The sequence below is a fragment of the Cricetulus griseus genome (genome assembly GCF_003668045.3).
Source record: "Cricetulus griseus strain 17A/GY chromosome 1 unlocalized genomic scaffold, alternate assembly CriGri-PICRH-1.0 chr1_1, whole genome shotgun sequence".
In the NCBI taxonomy this organism is placed as follows: Eukaryota; Metazoa; Chordata; class Mammalia; order Rodentia; family Cricetidae; genus Cricetulus; species Cricetulus griseus.
In genome coordinates this window covers 72,200,098-72,219,979 of record NW_023276807.1, presented here as the reverse complement: position 1 = coordinate 72,219,979, position 19,882 = coordinate 72,200,098, and positions in this window count along the sequence as shown.

Sequence of the window (19,882 nt, the reverse complement as noted above, 5' to 3'; positions counted from 1 at the left end):
CTTGTGACTAGTGTGATGCAGATATAAGCCATGGATGGATCAGCAACAAGTTAGAAATTAGCAGAAGCTAGGAAGAGGCACAGAAGGATTCCCCCCCTATATGTCTCTCAGTTAACCCCTTGAGGGCAGACTGCTAGCCTCCAGAGATGCAGGCTAATAAACTGCTAATGGTGGAAACATCGACCTCTGTACTTTATAATAGAAGCAGTAGAAAGTGACATTGGATTAGGTTTGAAGATCACTGGGTCAGAGACATGCCCTGTGAAAAGAGGCAGGAGGAAGGGTGTGGGCTTCCCAAGGTTGCATGTGATGAGAGGTAACAGAGGTACAAGTGGGACACTATTCACACCTGTGGGCTCTCCGGGCCCATGTGTTCTCAATGCTAAAATCAGACCAACAAAAATCCTGGTTTTCCCACACGGAACTTGTCTCTACCTAGACATTAGGAACTTGTCTCTACCTAGATATTGTCTCTACCTACCATTAGGTCAAATATAAAAACCATCAAAGAAAATTGTATGCACCCTATGAACAGCAAGATAAACACTGGTTGCCTTTATTAATAAACTTGAAGAGTGTTCATATTCCACAGAGAACACTGATATTTTCAACTGAATAATTCAGGAATTTTTAGAAATTACGTTTATTCAATTCTCCAGTAATAAGTTGTTTATCCTGGAGCAAAAGTGTAAGTGCACACAGGAAGGAGAAATTAATATTAAACATAAAAAAGAGAAAATATTGGCAATCAAAAGTCAAGGAGCCAAAGAGATGGCTCATTGGGTAAGAGAAGACCTCAGTTTGAAACCCCAGGTCCAACATAAAAAGCTGTGGGTAGCCACACATATCTGTAACCCAAACTATGTGGCGGGGGGCAGAGACAGGAGAATTGCTGAGGCCTGAACCTTCATGTAGCCTCTATCCTTCTCTTCTTGGCAAGGGAAAGATTTTAGAGGGAACATGACACTGCTGCCTCTTCTAGATTACACTGTGAGGTTTCAGAATAATGAGAGAACAGATCTCTGTATTTTGGATGTCATGACCCTGGCTAGACCTCAGGACAGATAAGTAATTTTATACAAACAAGTAATATTTTGAAAGGCAGAGGAGACTTTGAGTGCAGCTTCTCCTCCATCTTCCCTATTAAAATTATTTTTCCAGTTGTAGACATTTAGCACTTATCTTCATCTTGCTCAAAATCTTCCTGGATAAGATTCCCATGTTGAGAAGATAGCCAAAATTCTGAGCAAAGATCTCCAACAGCCAATCTCATTTCCCAGCCTCTGTGGTGGTCACTGACCTTCCCCCCAGATGGTGGTCTTTTTTCCTGATTCCCAACTTTCCCAAAAAGCTACTTCCCACACTTGGCACAAAACTGCCTTTCACCTTGCTCCATGGAGTAGCCCTGTTCACCTGCCAGGTTTGAAATGATGGCTTTTGCAATCTAGTTTCCTCAGGAGGAATTTGCATTTCCCTACCTCATAAACCACTATGTCTATGCAGTTCTACTTCATTTATAACACCTAACACATTCTGCCCTGTGCTGCAATGAATTGTAAACACACTCTAGTTCCTCGACTGGCTTGCATGTTCCTCTGGGGTTTTCATTTTTGCATGCCGTAAGTTGCCTTGCATACACACTGGCACTGTGGGATGATAGTGGCTAGATTAAAGTAGAAATTAATTGAGGTTGTTTAAGTAAGGGTCAGTCATCAAAAGTTAATCAAATGGCAGTGTTATTCCTTATCAAAGGACTATCCATATGTACCCAATGGTTCCTAAGATACACTGAGTTGCCAAATTATTGATCATATATCAGAAAAGGTGCAAATTAAACTGTCCTTAGTAAAGCAAGTTGTTGTTCATTTGAATGTCTGTGTATATGTGTGTGTGTGAAAGAGAGGGAGAGAATCACTTCTATTTTCTTTCCCTTGTCAAAATGACAAAAAAAAAGGAATATATGAGCACATACATATGCACAGGCACAAACACTCTCTACATACGTAAGTGAACACAAACGCACTCAACATACACCTAAATAAAATAGGCCTGGCTCATTTCCCCTTCAGGAAATTGTAATAAATATTCCCATCTGAAAACAGAAATTAAATCTTTCTTATAACCTGATTTTTCTGTGCCACCTTTAGAATTACACAGGTAATGCCCTGCTGAGGACCACAATGGACACTGACATTTAGATTTGGTGCTTATACTGACCATCTGCTGAGGCTGGGCCCTGAGTCACTAGGGAATTACTTTCTTGTGGAGAGTTTCCCACACTGTTGCCTTCTTGGTCACTGTGCGCTTAGGTACTTTACTATTTCTGTGTTTCTTTTCTTTCCTCTTTAAGGTTTTTGGTGGTGAGGTGGTGGTGCAGTGGTGGTGGTGTGGTGGGGTGGTAGTGGTGAGATGGTGAGATGGTGAGATGGTGATGCAAATAGTAGTGGTAGGGGTGGTGGTGGGATGCTGGTCTCACTATGCTGCCCTGGCTGGCCTGGAATTCTCTACATGAGATCCACCTGCTTCTGCTTCCTGAGTGTTGGGATAACAACATGCGCTACCATCCCCAGCATCTCTCTGGGTTCTTTATTGCTTTGTGTTCTATGAATTTATCCTACCTTAGTTAATTGGCACCATGTTTTAAGTGCAGAGAAAAAAAAAAGGTGTTGATATGAGAATTGTTTTCCAATGTCTAGAAAGAATAAAAGTGAAAAATAACTGTAGCAAGTTCTGGGAAATGTGCTTGTAAAAGAAGTTAAAATCCATATTATTTCTACTAGGTCAGTGTCTAACAGGAACTAAAAGCAATATTTGATGAAAGTAAAAATGATTATTCAATAACTATATTATTCTAATGTAGTTCTAGAAATATGAAATTCTATTATCAAAAGGAACATTTATTTCTTGACTTGTAAAGAAAAATAATGTCCATTCTGGTGATAAAATCTAGATGTCTTTCCTGTCAGTTTCTAATCACAAAATTCATCTGAAACTATTGGGCTGTACTTTTCCAGTAACCGAATCCCATGGCTTAGAACTCTTTGTCTCCTGATCTACTTTGAGCCAAGCTCCTCATTACTGCTTGACACTCACTTGTTTCCAAGGAAGTCAAGAAATCTGTAAAGTTCCAACATCAGTGTTCCTACAACTTTCAGCGGAATGTGTAAGTATTCAAAGTTTGAGCCATAATGATAACCTTCCCATCTTGTAATTGTTACTGGTTTCATTTAAAAAGTAAATGTAGCCTGCACTGAAACCCTTTGATATATATTGGAATGGCCTGGACAACCTAGTGTCACCCTGTCTTAAATCAAAAAGTAAAAAGAAGGCTAGGGAATGTAGTTCAATGGTGGAGGGTCTTCCTTGCATGTGTTTCCCTATATTGAATCCCTAACATTTCATGAAAATGAAGGAAGGACCAAGGGAGGGAGAGAGGATGGGGAAAACAAACAATAAGGATACTAATACCTATGATAATATTGGAAAACTGAATGAAACAGAAGCACAAAGACCAGTTTTAAAATATTTTGATTGTGATTAAATAATATAAATACAAATCCCTCAGATGCATCTGAGGGATGTGTAGGCTGAGACAGTGAATATCAGTTCATTTTATACAAGGCAGGACTGACTTCAAAGACCGTGTAGACATACCAACTCGCCCTGCAATTTTACCCATGCACTTTTCCTATCTGTCCTGGAATGTATCTTTAGAAACTGCAGAAACTGAGCATTAACCTCCTCTTTAGAAGTTCAGGGGATCATAGTAAAGTAACGTAGACTTAAAACAGAGGGTTGTTTTGCCATATTAATTTTTTCTTTATTAAATTTGTTCTCTGGGAATTGAACACATACAATGCATTCTGATTATTGTCAGCCTCAACTCTCTTATTTCCCTCTCATCCTTCTCCCTACAGATTGCTTCCCACATTGATTTTTCTTGTTTTATGACCCACTGAGTTTAACCAGGACCATCTGTGTAACATTGCATTTGGAAGTATACCTTTGAGCATGGTGGGCTCATCAGTAGACACACAACTGATGACAATGTCTGTTCCTCCCCCAGAATCTATTAGTAGTTCATAGTTCAGCAGGGAGGGATAAGGTGGCAGGGACCTCTCCATCTATAGTTGATTATTGATCTGTTGATATGCAGGCACAGAGTAGGCAAACACTACTATTGTGGGATCATGATTTCCTTGCTTGTAGAAACCCAAAAGATCTCTTTTCCCTTTTCTGATCTCTTTTCCCTTTTCTCTGGCCTTTACTACTCCAATTACTTTGCATAATCCCAAGTAACAGAATACCATGCTAGCAATTTCGTTGCAGCATATTATTTAATTTCAATGGCATCGCACTATGTTTACCCCTAGATGCTCAGATATTCGTGTAATGATTTTGTATTGTTTTGAGGATACAATTGCCTGGACATGATCTCCTGCCCATCCAGTGAGGTATCTTAGTAAAAGCCAAACAAAACTGTAAAGATAAGACATTATCCTAATGGATTTCTTTCATCCTTGTATAGTACTCACATCCTACTTCATGGATTATCTATACAATGATCCAACTACCACCATAAATGAATGTGGAGAGAAGTGCTTATTTTCATCATGACTTCAGCTCCAATGGCCACTGGCAATCCAGGTTCCTGAGTGACTTACTCTGTCTGGTATCTTAGACTAAATTTTAAACAAAATCCCAAGAATGACTTCTTTATACTTTGGATTTCATTTCTATCCTGGCACATTCTTTTGTGGGTCTTCTTTGTAGGGTGCTTCCAGATGCATCTTGATTTATGCATCTCCAGATGTGTGACTTTTTCAATTACTATTTATCAGACTTTTAAAAGCAACCCAAGCCCTTAGTATGTTAGATCTCTAAGAATAATGCGAATTTCTATTAGCTCTCCTTGAAACAAAAAAGATGTATGCTTCTCTGTTTATCTTTTCTACATCTTCTTTATAATGAATAATATATATATATATATATATATATTACTCCTTAACAAAATAATAAATAGAAGAAAAATGATATATATTACTCCTTAACAAAATAATAAATAGAAGAAAAATGCCAATCCCCTTGGACAATGAAAAAAGGTCAAAACTTTAAAATGGCAAGGATACACGTAACCTCAAAGCTAAAAGTAAATAATAAGCTGATTTGTAGATATGAGAATTTGAAGTGAACGCAAAGGAACTGGTATTTTCAAAATGAACATATGGTATCTTAACCTTAATAAATTGGTGTTAATATCAACAGCAAAAAATCAGGAGAGAATACTCATTTGAAACCAAAGCCAAACTGCAAAAGAGGAAAATAGACCAAAGAAATGCAGGAAGCTCAAATTCAGAATCTGTTCTTTCTGCCCTTGTTAGTAAAGCATAAAAAGAACTGCTTAATATTGTTATAAGGAATGTAACAATCACATAAGGAGGATATTTTCCGACAGGTATTATACAACTGAGTAAAATAATACATGTTTGTGTTTGCTTAAAGAATTCCTTTCCACAAAAATATCTCAGCTAAAGAGGTCAAAGAAACGGTTCTGAAAAAGAGAAAACTTGAAATACTGAAACTCTATATTCAGGTTTGAGGATAGAGCTCCAACAGAGCACACAGTTCATTCAACAGGGCATGGTTCATCCATCACTGATCGTCTGAAATTAGTCATTTGCAAGCGAATCTTAAAACAATGAGTTATCTTCACGAGTTGAAGAAACATGTTAACAGTTAACATTAGAAGATGTTAACAGCGAGTCTTCCCTATGCCAAACATGCTTCCTCCTAGTGGCCACAGCACTTAGAAACACATATTATGAAAAGTACTGAATGTATCACTGTATCAGATGGAAACAGGCATCTTAGTTGGAGTTTCAATTGCTTAGATTAAACACCATGAACAAAAGAAACTTGTGGAAGAAAGGTTTTATTTCACTTATATGCCCAGGTAATAGTCCATCACTGAGAGAAATCATGGGTAGAACTCAAGGTTGGAACCCTGAGGCAGTAACTTGTTTCAAGGACAAGAAGAAATACTTCTTACTGACTTACTTTCCATGACTAGCTCAGCATGCATTCTTAAAGCACTCAAGAACACCAGCCTAGGGATGGCACCGCCCACAGTGAGCGTGGCCCTCTTACATCAATCATCAACCAAGAAAATGTACCACAAGGCTTGCCTACAAGCCAATCTGGTGAGGACACACTCTCAATTGAGGTTCCCTCTTCTAACATGATGCTAACTCTTTTCAAAATGACACAATTCTAGCCAGCACACCGGCCAAATGAGTAAGTGATTGGGATGAATTCAGAAATTATGTATGTACCTGCATACATTTGAGATGAAAGATTTGTTTGTAATTTGGCAATATTTTCTATGGTTGTTCTTACATTGATTTTTTTCCCCAAATTTATATTTGCAAGGGATGACAGACAGCAAATGTAATCAGCACTCAGAGGGCTGAAGCAGGAGAAGCTCATGCTAAAATACATAATGTGCCCCAGGACAGCCTGGATTACAGAGTTAGACCTATTTCAGAGAAAGGAAAGAAAGAAACAACAATGACAGTAATTAATCAAATCTTGCAAGGCCTACCATTTCATGAAGGCTTCCTATATTATCCTCCTTTGAACTTCGTGATTCTGGAAAAGTGACTTTCTTTCCAAGGAGAATGGCATACATTTAAAATTCATTTTTCTCTTTCATGAATCAAATATAATTTTAACTAAAAGGACATGTAAAGATGACACATGGCCAAGAAATGTGAAAATTACTTGTTTAATTCAATGTTGTTTATGCTGAAATATTCCCAAAAAACCACCTACGTGCAGTTTGGATTCTGAAAGCCTGTGTTGGACAAAGGCTGACTCAGGGAAAGGAGACCTTGCTGGAGGGCTTGCTCTTGTACCTATTGGCCGTATGTCCTTGAAGAAGCATTTAATCCCTTTTTGGGAACTTCAGTCTCTAAGTTAGTAAAATTTGAAGAAGGACACCATTATACCTTTGTCACAGGGCCACAAATAAAAGAAAACACTAAGATGGCATCTGTAGAAAGGCCAGACATGTACTTGTGTTATGTGATCGCTATCTAGATTAGCATTCTTGGCTTGGCTTATCCATGTGAATCATAATTAGATCTTATCAAAGACAAGAATGAAAGGGAACTTTACATTTTTTCCCAATAAAAACCTTACCAAGAAATAACAGGATAGAATATAGGTAAATGATAAAATATGTGATTGGCATTACTGCTGAAGTCAGAAGTACAGAATCCAGAAATATCCTAAGCAATCATTGACTTAATCCTACTTGTTTTGCATTTTATGTCAGTACGTATTGAATATTAGTGATTAAAAACATCATTTTTCTACAAAACAGCATAATTCCTAACTACAAATAGTGAAAGCTGCTAGAGCAGAGAGATCAATGCTATGGGAATAAGAGAGAGAAAAGCTTCATAACTGTTCATATTCAAAAGCATACATAAGGCCTAATATCATCTGAGCTGCAACTATGATCTCAGGCCATGGTTTTATGAAATTATTTTTTGAATAAAGTACATGAATTTCTATATGACTAAAAAAAGTATTTTATTATATGAGCAAAAGGAAAATGAAGCCTTCGAATACCAAAGTGATGATTAGGTAAACAAAGACCCAAGTTCACGCCATGTACAAGCCTGTCCTAAGTATAGGAGGATCAGCACTAAGATAAAGAGATGACTACCAGTCCTAGAAAGGATGAGACTACTCTCTCCTCACATATTTCTGGCAGATAAGCACATCACTACAGCCCCTTTCAAAAATGTGCTAGGCATATCTTTCTAAATTAATAATACTTAGTAGTCTTTGACTGTTTTCTCCTTAAAAGCTATTCAGCCCGGAGGAACATATGATGCATATATAAGAATATTCATTGGCGTATTTTTAACATGGATAACTAACAACAGTAATGCTAACCATAATCTTTAAAAGTATGATAGTTACTACTGGAGAAGTAGAATTTAAACATATTCATTGAGGGCCAGGGAGGTGAATAAGTAAACAAAAGTGATTGGCTAGTAAGAGCCTGAGTTCGATATCGAGGACCCATATAAAGGATGGATGTGGGAAAGGTGCATCTGTAATCCCAGAACTCCTACAACAAGAATGAAGACAGAGACAAAGAATAGCTGGAGGGTCACAGGCTAGCAAATATGGAGAATACCGAGAATACCGTGCAGTGGTAGAACCAAGGGAGACCTTGCTTGAAAAAAAAAAAAAAAACATGGAAGGAGAAAACTGAACCCTGAGCCCTGAGAAGTTGTGCCTCTGAATGCATGCCGTGGTACACACACACACACACACACACACACACAAAGCATCTTTCTCTAATGAGTAATTTCATAACATTTTCCTACATAGTTTTAGTGTCTCCAATTCCAAGAAAGTAAACCTTCTAAGGAAACTAATTTTTGTTATTTTTTTTAATAAACTGGGATAGATTCCAAACCATCCACTGATTTGTTAACTTAAAAGTCTGTGAACAGACAAATGTCCTTTATTCTTACTTCACAAAAATACGTGACACACTGATTTAGATATCAAATAAATGTTTATAGTTCCACTTATGCATTCTCATCTAAACTATAAAACCATCTTGTCAAACAAGGAAGAGTGACTTGATATGATAGCTCCAGCAAGCTCTGAGTAAGCCATTTGCCATGTGCTGGCCACAGTTTTATCTTCTGGTCACCGACAAGACAGTGGCTCAAATCCGCTTTGAGAGGATTATGTGCAAATATTTGCAAGGCAATTTTCATCAGTTACATGGAGAAGATCTGCCAACCACATAGAAGAATATTAAGAGACTGCATGATTTGTAAACCAATTTTATCTAAATAGTGTATCTAAATTGCTAGTAAACAAGTTTGCCCAAACATGTTTGTCTTCACACTAAGATATCATCTCCATTGTGGCTGGGATTGGTGTCTATATTAAATAATGTCTTGTTTCAACAATTTGCTTTCACAGTAATAAGTGTTTAGGCAGCTGGACCACAAGATAAAAAAAGACTGGGAAGTGTGCTTTCAGAATGGAATAGGCTTAGTTTTATAGCTAGTACCATCTAAAGCTTCAGAAGGTAAGAGCAAAAACTAATGATTTCTGGTGGCTGCTCCAAAAACACTTATACAAGGGGAAATGAGCTATTTATTCAACTGAGAAATGCTTTCTCTCTCAAGATCTCATGCATGGCCCTACCCTATGATACATTGAAGATCACTGTCAAGTTTCCTGAGAGAAGATTCTCAACTTGCCTTTCTTCCTCCCATCTTTCCCAGCATCTGCTGTATTAGCCAGTCCTTTACTCTGGAGGTTTCAAGGTTGTTACCCTGTAGTGTTTCAGGTCCTTCCATGTAGACCAACCTTTGCCCTTCAGATTTCCTTGCATCCTAGCCTCTGCTGTATTGCCAGATCCCTGTCTACTTTCTTTTCTTTTCTTGCAGCACACAGGCTCCAGAGAGAAGCTCAGCTCTGTTCCCCTACATACTATACCTTCAAAGCTTCATTGCCAAGCAAGTTCTCCAAATTACATGCATCTAATTGCTGGTGGAGATACTTACCTGAGTCTACGAGCGCATCCATCCCAACAGTTCTACACCATATCATCAACTTTCCTTTCACTGCCTTCCACACCTACTCACACTCTTCTAGTGCCATGGCCATTGGAATTCTAGCTAGACTAACAGTGTACCAAGCCCCTGATGTTTAAACACATAGAACACGTGAAGCATTTTAAATTCATATTGGGATCCCTGGTATGTCATGAAATGTTGTTGATTAATAAATGCTTATTGAAGGAGTTACAAGTGAATTTTGTAATGAAAAAGTTAGAATCATGAACAATATCCAAGAATATGATGGGGGAATATTTAAATCAACAGAGCAAAACCAAAACCAGACTTGTTTTTGTTGTTTGGTTTTGAAAAGGGGACAATATGGATGTGGGGAGGGGGGTGTTAAGCTTGCAGAGAGTATCTCTGATACCTGGTAGCAAGCAGACATCCAAGAAATAAATGTTCAATGACTCTGTGGGTGAGTTGCTCTTATCAGGAATCTGCATTTATTCTTTAAACTTACAGCTCAAAGACCGACATGTTTCGAATTTCTAATTTTATTAGGTAAGCCATTCATCAAAGCAGTGCAAGAGACAGTGCTAGCTATGTACCTTCCCAAGCTGAGCTCCTCTCATTTGCAAGTGGGTTTAGTCATCTTTAATTTGCATAGCTAGTACTGCATCAGAACATTTAAAATGTTCATGGAAACTACTTCAACAAATACACCACACAGTGTTGGAGCAATATTACAGATTTCCTACTGGGAAGCACCTGAAGATGGGTATATATGAACCTCTTACCAAGGTGCATGGCAACAGCAGCAGCAGCTCTAGGTGTGGATGAGGTACCTGCCATGTCCCCTCAGGCTCTATCTGATGCTCACAAACCATATAGTTAAAGTCCACTGGCTAGTGTTTGAGAATCAGACAATGTGTTGGGTGCTAGAGATGGTGAGGAAACAACACAAGACATCCCTTAGGCATACTAGAAGATGTAATTTATATGACAGGTCATCCTCAAACACCACCTGAAACGAGTCTAAAGTTAAACTAGGCCAAGTAAGAGGAAGGAGAGAGAGAGTCATGATGAAATATCCATCCAGGCCGCATCAACAAAGAAACAGAAGATCAGTGAGACCAATGTGCATCTTAAATCAACTTTGTCAGTCATGACCCAAAGGAGTAAAAGAGTGGTTTTGTTTTAGCATGAACACTCTGCCATCTGTGAAAGTATTCTTATCAAATCCTAGACTGAATGTGTGCAGACACTGAGGGCAGAGTTTCCCACAGAACTCCTAATTGACAAGAATCCCTGGATCATGTCAAAACAACAACAACAAAATATTAGATTCTTGAAGATGCTTCCAGTTTCAAGACAGGGACAGGGGATGAAGGCAGATGAAAGAGTAGGCAGGCCAGCATGGGAGGAAGAGAAAAAAAGCATGTTCTACAAACTGACCTCCACTGGAGAATGTGCCCTTCTGAGGAAAGTCCAGAGAATACACAGTTAAGGTCTTTCCAATGTACATATCCTGAGAGCACACATTCCATATTTAAGAATTAAGTTTTCAAGGATATTTTAAAAATGTGGCCAATGTCCCTTATTTTGAAATATTATTTACAATTCTGCAAAATAGGAAACAAATATTTAATTCACAAAATAAATTAAGTAAACATGATGTACCTTTGAGGTGAAATGTGAATAGTCACTTAAAATTATAGAGATATGGGGCTGGAGAGATAACTCAGTTAAGAGCACTGGCTATTCTTCAAGAGGACCCGGGTTCAATTCCCAGCACCCCCACAGAAACTCAAACTGCCTGTAACTCCAGTTCCAAAGTATCTGACACCCTTTTATGACTTCAACTGGCACTACACACATGTGTTACACTGACTCAGATGCAAGCAAAATACACATTCACATAAAAAAATAAATATCAAAAAATTGTAGCAGTATTTAAACAAAATAGCATGACACATAAGACATCGTATACACACATCTATTTGTATATGTATATATATGTATATATACATATATGTGCATATTATTGGATCTGAATTCAGACCAATCCCAGCTCTGTATGCTCTTCCTTGTATTTGTAAGCTTCTGTGAGCTTACAAAAAGGGAAAAAATGCAAAGGTGAAAACAATGGCTAATCTGCTTCTTGGCATTATTCTCTGTCACTCCCCCTTGAAAGCTCATCTGTATTAAAAAGAAACACAGAACAATGGCAGGTGTTTGTGCAAAGGGAAGAGCTTTGGGAGAGCCTTATCTCTCTGGCTGACCCAGAGGCTTTGGGACCAGTGAGTACTGCAGCCAGCTTTCTAGAGAGTGGCTGCAATGAGGAAGGTAACCTGGACTTACTGTCACAGGGGAAATGGCAGTAAGAACTTGGAGCCACCAAGCAGTCTTTGAGAAATTCGGAAATCTCTTTCAGAAGCCTTACCTCCTGCTTTGTGCAGCGTGTTTTCCAAACAAGATGCTCACAGATCATTAACACTGCTTCAAGTTGTTTAAAATTCTTATTGAAATAATTCCAGGAAAACAGTCATGAAACTATGAGCCTGTTCTTTAGAGTAGAATAATCCTGTTATCCAATTGTCTGGACCTCATGAGGGACATATTGCCTTGAAGACTCATGTCTTTCTTCCACCTCACTGATGTGATCGCAGGCAGGTGGTCCTCCTAACTGGGAGCCTAGGACTATGGAAGTACACTAACTCACTGGCTGTATTGCCATGTATGATGAAGCCATAGCATCAGAAAACAGTCACCTAAGGACATCCCAAACTCATCAAGGAGAGCCCTCAGGAGGCTCTTGGGTGGTGACAAGCTAGCATAGAAGTTGGCCGGCCAGCCAGCCTGTGGAATGATGCTGTACACTTTCACATCAGTCCTGAGGAGCCTGGAGCCCCATGAGCCCAGGGGGTAAGACACACAGGCTGCCCTCCCAGCTGGTGGCCATCTGCCTAAGTGACAGCTGCCAGATGGGGAGAAAGCACTGAACTGGGGATCAAACAGTAAATAAAAGAGGATTTCTTGGAAAGTGGCACTGACACCAATTCTTCATATGACTTTTTAATGTCTTGGAAGTTTTCATTTGAAATATTTTGGGATGATTTTTTTTTAAGGCAGATAAAATAATTCCTGGATGAATGTGCCTAGTGTGCAAGACATGAAATGCTTTGGGCTTCCTACAGAAAACACACTGAACTGATTTATAAATGTTCTTGTTGTTCCATTCAAACTTCAAACCAGACAGATCAAAGAATCAATAAATGCAGGCTTGTGCCTCCCCTCCCAGGGTAAGAAGCCATATTTTGTGGTAGAGTTCCCCAAAGCTGTTTTCTCAGGAATCACCAACCTGCTGGTTGTCACACTATGGAGCTGAGCCATGAGGAAAAAAAAAAGGATGAGATGTAATGGGAGTTTGCTCTACTCTTACCAGTTTGCAAGCCATGGCTAAGGAAAGCAAACCATGAAAGTTGGAGGGACAAAAAAAAAAAAAAAAAAAAAAAAAAAAAAAAACTGGACTCTACTTCCTTTTCCTAACCCAGTTTGAATTCAAAAGAAAAGCTGTGGTTTGTTTTTTGTTTTGGTTTGGTTTTTTGTTTTCTGAATCGATGTGTATGTATACTCATTCATGTGTGTGTATGGTGGCCTGTGTGTATTTGTGGAGACAAGGGTCAGACTCAAGTATTCATCCCCAGAGGCTGACCACCTTGTTTTTTGACGTAAGTTCCCTTATTGTGACCTGAGGCTTGCCCATTAGACTAGATTAGGTGGACCATGAATGTCAGAATATCCTCCTGTCCCTACCTCCCCTGTCGAGGGGGTGGGGGGGGTGGGGGGCATTTACAAGTAAGCACCGCCACACTTGTTTTGTATACAGGTGTTGGAGATGTACCTCCGATTCTTTTGGTTGTGTGGGAAGCACTTTAAAAACTGAATTATGTCCCCAACCCCTCACACTTTCATTTTAAAGAAAAATTTTATAGTTTAGGACAAATTCTACAATCAACAAAGTATAAAAGGGGAATAATAATAACAATGTTGGGAATTAATAGCCAGGGGAAGATTAAATCAGATGGGATGACCAGATTAAATATTTCCATTAAATAAATTTAACTCTTAGGTGAAATAAAGAAGAAAAGAGCCAGGCGGCACAAGCCTTTAATCCCAGCACTGGGGAGGCAGAGGCAGGCAGATCTCTGTGATTTTGAGGCCAGCCTGGTCTCCAGAGCCAGTGCCAGGATAGGCTCCAAAGCTACACAGAGAAACCCTGTCTCTAAAAACCAAAAAAAGAAAAAGAAAAGAAAAGACATATTCAGACTACGACAAGCATGAATAAGAACTTAACACTGAAGGTGAGGAGAGACATCAACAGTTCAAGGGCTCAATTTGCATCCTGGTGTTCAAGTCTTCTCATAAAACCAATAGACAGCAGAGTGGCTTCCAAAACAAAGATGGCTCTGTGGTTAAGAGACAGCATTGCTCTCGCAGAAGACCCACATTCAATCCCAAACACCTTCATTGGGTGGGTTACAACCACATATACCCCCAGCTTAGGGACTCAACTCCTCTGGCCTCAGCAGGCATCTGCTCTTGAATACACATATACACAATTAAAAAATAAAAGTCAGCCCTAAAAGAGTTGAACACTTGAGAGTGTGAGTCACTCTAGAGTTTATCTGTGAGAGTGCCCCCTCAAAGAGCCCAGTGTCTGCAGCCATGTCAACCCATACAAAGGTTTGGGAATAGAGCTTCCCTTCACACTGCCCTTTAATAATGGAGCCCATTTCTCCTACTTTGACTGGAGTTGGCTTTATCCAAGCCCAGGCTTTATCTAAACTGGCATGTCAGAGGTGGAAATCTCTAACAAAAACTGACAAACGCAAGCCCTATAATTTGACATTTCTCTGGTGTTTGCTTGGCTCCAGCATAATTACTAAAAGATGGTACAAGCTAATTTAATATATTTACATTCTTATAATGCAGACTTTCATAATGCCTATTTTCAGCTATTGTGTGATTTCCTCTCTGGGCTTTTACTGTGGAAATACAGATTGACACTACCCCAAAATGATATAATCCGTGTTTCTGTTGAGGTTCATTTTTTATTTTAAGAGCAAAATAAACTCTGATCACTATCATTTGTCAAAATTTCAAATCACACCATGAAAATAAATAGTTGAAATAGACTCCATGTTTGATCACTAGATTTACTTCTGAGCAAAGAGCTACCAGAAAACACAGAATCTCATGCATTTCCAACCAAAGTATAACAGTCCATTTTCTAAAAGGTGCTATTGCCTTTGGATTGGAAGCATTCAGATGTCTGTCTGTCTGTCTGTTACTACAAAGCTAAGGAATGTACACAACAGGGGAGATTGCTTTAAATCATTTTACAAGTGACTCATCTGATTTTTATAATCCACATTAAGCACACATAGGTCAAACTGAATGGAACATCAACCAAAGTAAGTATACTCTGCAACTGCAGGCATAGTTATGATTTTTTTTATTGTATAGGGCAATGAAATGAACAGTAGCCTTTTCCTCCTGTGTACTTGTTACTGAGATATATAAATTAAATAAACAGTTACCTTTCTAGCCCATTTCAAATGCACAAAACAACAAATGTATGTATCTCAAATTCTATGTATCTTAAATTCTAATTGGTCTGAATATATAAAAAAAAAAAAAACCTAGTCAGTCATATGGGTTAATGCTGAAAGATCAGAGAAGCAAGAAGAGCAGCCAGCCACTAGTTGTTACCTCTACTGAATCCTCAAACCAAAAGGACAATCCTGTCCCTAAGAATCCTCAGACTGAATGCCCTGAGCTCCTGTCTCCTCCCACCTTATATTCCTCTCTCCACCCAGCCATACCATTCCTGACCCGACCTCCCTAGTGCTGGGACTAAAGGTGTGTGACTCCCAAGTACTGGAATTAAAGGTGTGAGACACCACCACCAGGCTCTGTTTCTCTTTTAAACTAGATCAATCTGGGGTAACCAAGGGTGGCTTGAACTCACAGAGTACCTCTGGTTCCCAAGTACTGGGATTAAGGTGTGTGCTGCCACTGCCTGTCCTCTGTGGCTAACTAGCTCTGCACTCTGATGTCAGACAAGCTTTGTTTGTTAGATCACAAAATATCACCACAGGGCTAACTTTACATTTGCCCCGGAGAGTTGACCACAGCACTGGGTGCGTGTCATTCACCTCTTCTGCTGCCCCTCACAATTTGAGGGTATCTACACAGTCCTTCTTCCGAGAGGAAGATGGTGTCAGAGACTAGGTTTGTAGCTCACAAACCTGATTTCTAGCATGCACAAATTCCTACTTTTGATCCCCAGCACTGCATAAACTGGGCATGGTGAGGGAGGTTTCTGTCCCACCTGGTCCTGCTGCCATTTAGACCCAAATAAACACACAGAGGCTTATATTAATTATGAACAGTTCGGCCATTGGCTCAGGATTCTTATTGGCTAGCTCTCTCTTAATTATTAACCCATTTCTATTCATCTGTTTATCTCCATATGGTCTTTATTTACCTGTGATGCCAAGACAGACCTCTTTCTTCCTCGGCCCTTTATCTCTAATCCTGCCTGTCCATTGGTCTTAAACAGCTTTATTCATCAACCAATAAGAGAAGCATATATTCACAGCATACAGAAGGACATCACTCATCAAGGGCACACATCTGTAAATTTATCACTTCGGAATGGAGGCAGGAGGATCATTAAGTTCATAGTCATCCTTGGCTATACCATGAGTTTGAAGCCTGTATGATCCAAGGACTCAGTCTCAAAAACAAAACGAAAAGAAAAATCAGGAATGAATTCTCCCAGAAGATGTAAACAGGAGTGTGTTTCTGAAAGCCAGCATATGGCAGGCAGTTCAGCTTTGCAGGGATGGCTAACCACATCTCCATAGGCTCTGTGTGTCAACAGGAGTTATTCCTACCTCACGTTGGGGAATCCAGTGACTGTTATTTTGCAGTTTCTCAAGGCATGTCACGTTCTTCAAAGTGCCGTGCTGTAGAGAAATATTTCCTATTTTGTAGCCAAAAATCTCAGCACTCAGGAAATAGTGTCGAGTTTCGGGTGAATTCCCTGATGCTGAGCTTTGATTCTGAACTGCAGCTGCTACAAATCCCAAAAGGCCACAGATAATGCAGAGCGGCTCGTACTTCTGACCATTTCTCTCAGGATTTTCAGAGATAGTTATGGCTCGAAAGATGCCTTGCTTCAGAGCTCTTTCTAAAAGCACCAGAGAGTGAAGACCCGGGTGTCAAGAAGAAATCTGGCAGGGGTCTCATCCCACTGTATATATCATGAGGTAATTTGAAGCATAAAACCCACATATCCATTCCATTTCTGTATTTGAGAAGTAATGACTCAATGAGATGATTCATACCAACCTCCTGGGTCATGAGTACTTGTTTAAAATAATATTCTGGGACTGGAGATGTTATGGTTCAGCAGTTAAGAGCTCTTGCATTTGTGGGTTCCATTCACAGAGCCCAAATGTCAGTGTACAACTGTCTGAAACTGTAATTCTAAGGGCTACCAGTTCCTCTTCTGGCTTCCCAAGGCACTGGGCATATGGTGCACATACATACATTCAGGTAAATACTGATACACATACCATGAAAATATTTAAAATAATAATAATAATGTTCTTTTTTCTGGGACGTATACCATTCCATCAAGGTATCAGCAGCAGCTTCACTCTCCTCAAAGTTTTAAAAGATAGATGCACTATTTATAACATTTATGGGACTCCTTTCTCCCTAAACTTTTATTGTTAACTTAATTATCTATAGCCTTGTGAGTGTTAGGCAAACACACTACCACAGAGCTATGACCCCAGTCTCCTAAACTTCTTTTAAATCAAAATTATCAGGCACGCCAATCACGAGTATGTATGGTGATCTGAGCAGGTACCTACCAGATCATCTAAAGGGGTACTAAGTGTCATGGAAGTACCAAACATGATTGCCAATATAGGTTCTCTGTACCCTTAAACAATGTTAAAGGGCTTTGAAGACATGACAAAAGCAAGAGTTCCCTTATGCATAAAAACTCTCTCTCTCTCTCTCTCTCTCTCTCTCTCTCTCTCTCTCTCTCTCTCTCTCTCTCTCTCTCTCTTCTACCTACCTACTTCTAGCAATACCCAGCTAAATGTCATAACCAAATTAATGTGTTTAAAATTGGAAACCTGAGTAATTTATCAGCAGCAATACTCCCTGCCCTCCAGGTTATCACTTGGCAGAGTTAACACTACAGGGAACCAGCGTCCTAAGAATCCAAAACTTCCTGATCACCCCACCCCCAGATTAACTAGCATGTCTTTCAATGCTGACCTTGGCAATTTTCCAACATCTCTCTGCGTTTTCTTTTTATTTCTTCCTACTCTGAGTTTGTCCCATGGAGGTTTATGTCCATTGGGGGTTACCTGTGTGGCACATCAATTATAAACTACTGGCATATGAAGGACAGAAGCATATTGTGCCAATTCAAACAATGGATGTATAAAAATATTAACGTATGCTCAGCCAATCAATAAAATATTGATAGACTGAAAATAGTTGTAATTTAAGTTTTCAACAAGAAAAAAAAAACACAATCAAGATTAATTGACACATAATCTAGGAAATACAGTTTCAACCTTCAAAAAAGTTCAAGATAGGCATGAAGAAAGCCTGTAACATAGGCATTTGGAGGTGAGAGGCAGGAAGATCACAAGTTCAACACCAACCTTTGCTACATGTCAAACTCTTGCTCAATGGTGTGCAGCTAAATGGTAGAGCTACGCATGTGCATGGCCTGGGCTTGATTTCCAGCCCTACCCAAAACAAACCCAGTGAATACTTCTAAAAAACAATTTGGCCACATGAATAAACTTGAATATGGTCAGTAAGCCAGTCAGATTATCCCCTTCATACCAAGAGTTAAAATAGTGAAAATGGAAGGTATTTATTTTCCATTTTCAATAAAAAGTGATTACAATTTTCACCAGCAGTAAATATGAAAAAGATATCAACACAAGTAGGAAGGTGAAGTATTTGAACTTCCTGAAAGTGTATCTTATTGCAGAGACATCTTTGGCATATGCAATATGTACCTGAAATACTAGAAGTTTCTATGGCAAGGAAGTTCATCAGAGGATTACATGGAATACCAAATATGAGGAGTCAGCATAGTCTTGCACAATAGGTTGGGGCAAGACCTATCCCATGCACTAAGACTGAGCGTGGCATCCCACCATAGGGAACGGGCTCTCACAAGAGTTGGTGAATCTGATTGGCAGAGCCATGAGCTTTGTGGGCAGGAGAGGCTGAAAAGGTGCATAGGCATCAGTGCCTACTGGAGGAAAATTTTTCATCTACATTAGACTCAAAGAAGTATCATCAAAATATGACCAGGAGTTGCTATAAGGGGCACTCAAAATAAGTAAGAGCTTTCCTAGTTCTAATGTCTATCTCCACCCAGAATTCTTCCCTAGATTTGGTTATCTCATTAAAGGTAAAAACATTACCAATAAGTAATGAACATTTTGCTGCAAAGCCCCTCTGTTCCTCCTCAGTGAGTAAACTTTTTGAACCAGCTCAGGCTGGTCTCTGGCTCAAAACCCCCTGCACTCACTTTCTGAGTGTTGGGATGATTGAATGTACCCCACTAGATTATCCATACTGAGAGTCTAAATGGTGCCTAGCTGCATTCTTTTCTTATTCAACCCATATACTAACATTAGTGTTTATCACTAGGAAAACTACATGTCAGATCTGTCCCTGTAGTCCCATCCCTCATTCCATGGTTGTAAGTGTTCAACTTCTCCATTGAAATATCTAATGCTTCTCTTGGTTGCCTCTAATGGATTCTTCTATTCTTCAGTGGTTTGAAATTGCTATATTTAGTCATTTTAAAGAGTGTCTTGAGTCATAACAGTCCTATCTATAGCTTCCCCTTTTACAGATATTAGCTATAAGCAAGATGGTATGCAGAGAATCAGGACTCACAGCACGTGACCACAACTTGGCCTCATAAATTCGTCAGATGCTTTTCTATCTTCCTGTTTCCTACAGAGCAGTTTCAAGTCCTGTTTCCCAGTTAGCCATGATTTTCATCTGAATCTGACCCTACACAGACAGTGTGGTTTCCAACCTCTTTTCTCTTGCTTCCATTAATTCCAGTGGGAAATATAAGCCTCTTTGTAAACACCATTCTCACTTGTCATCTGACATGTTATCTTACCTACATGATATTTTTGTTT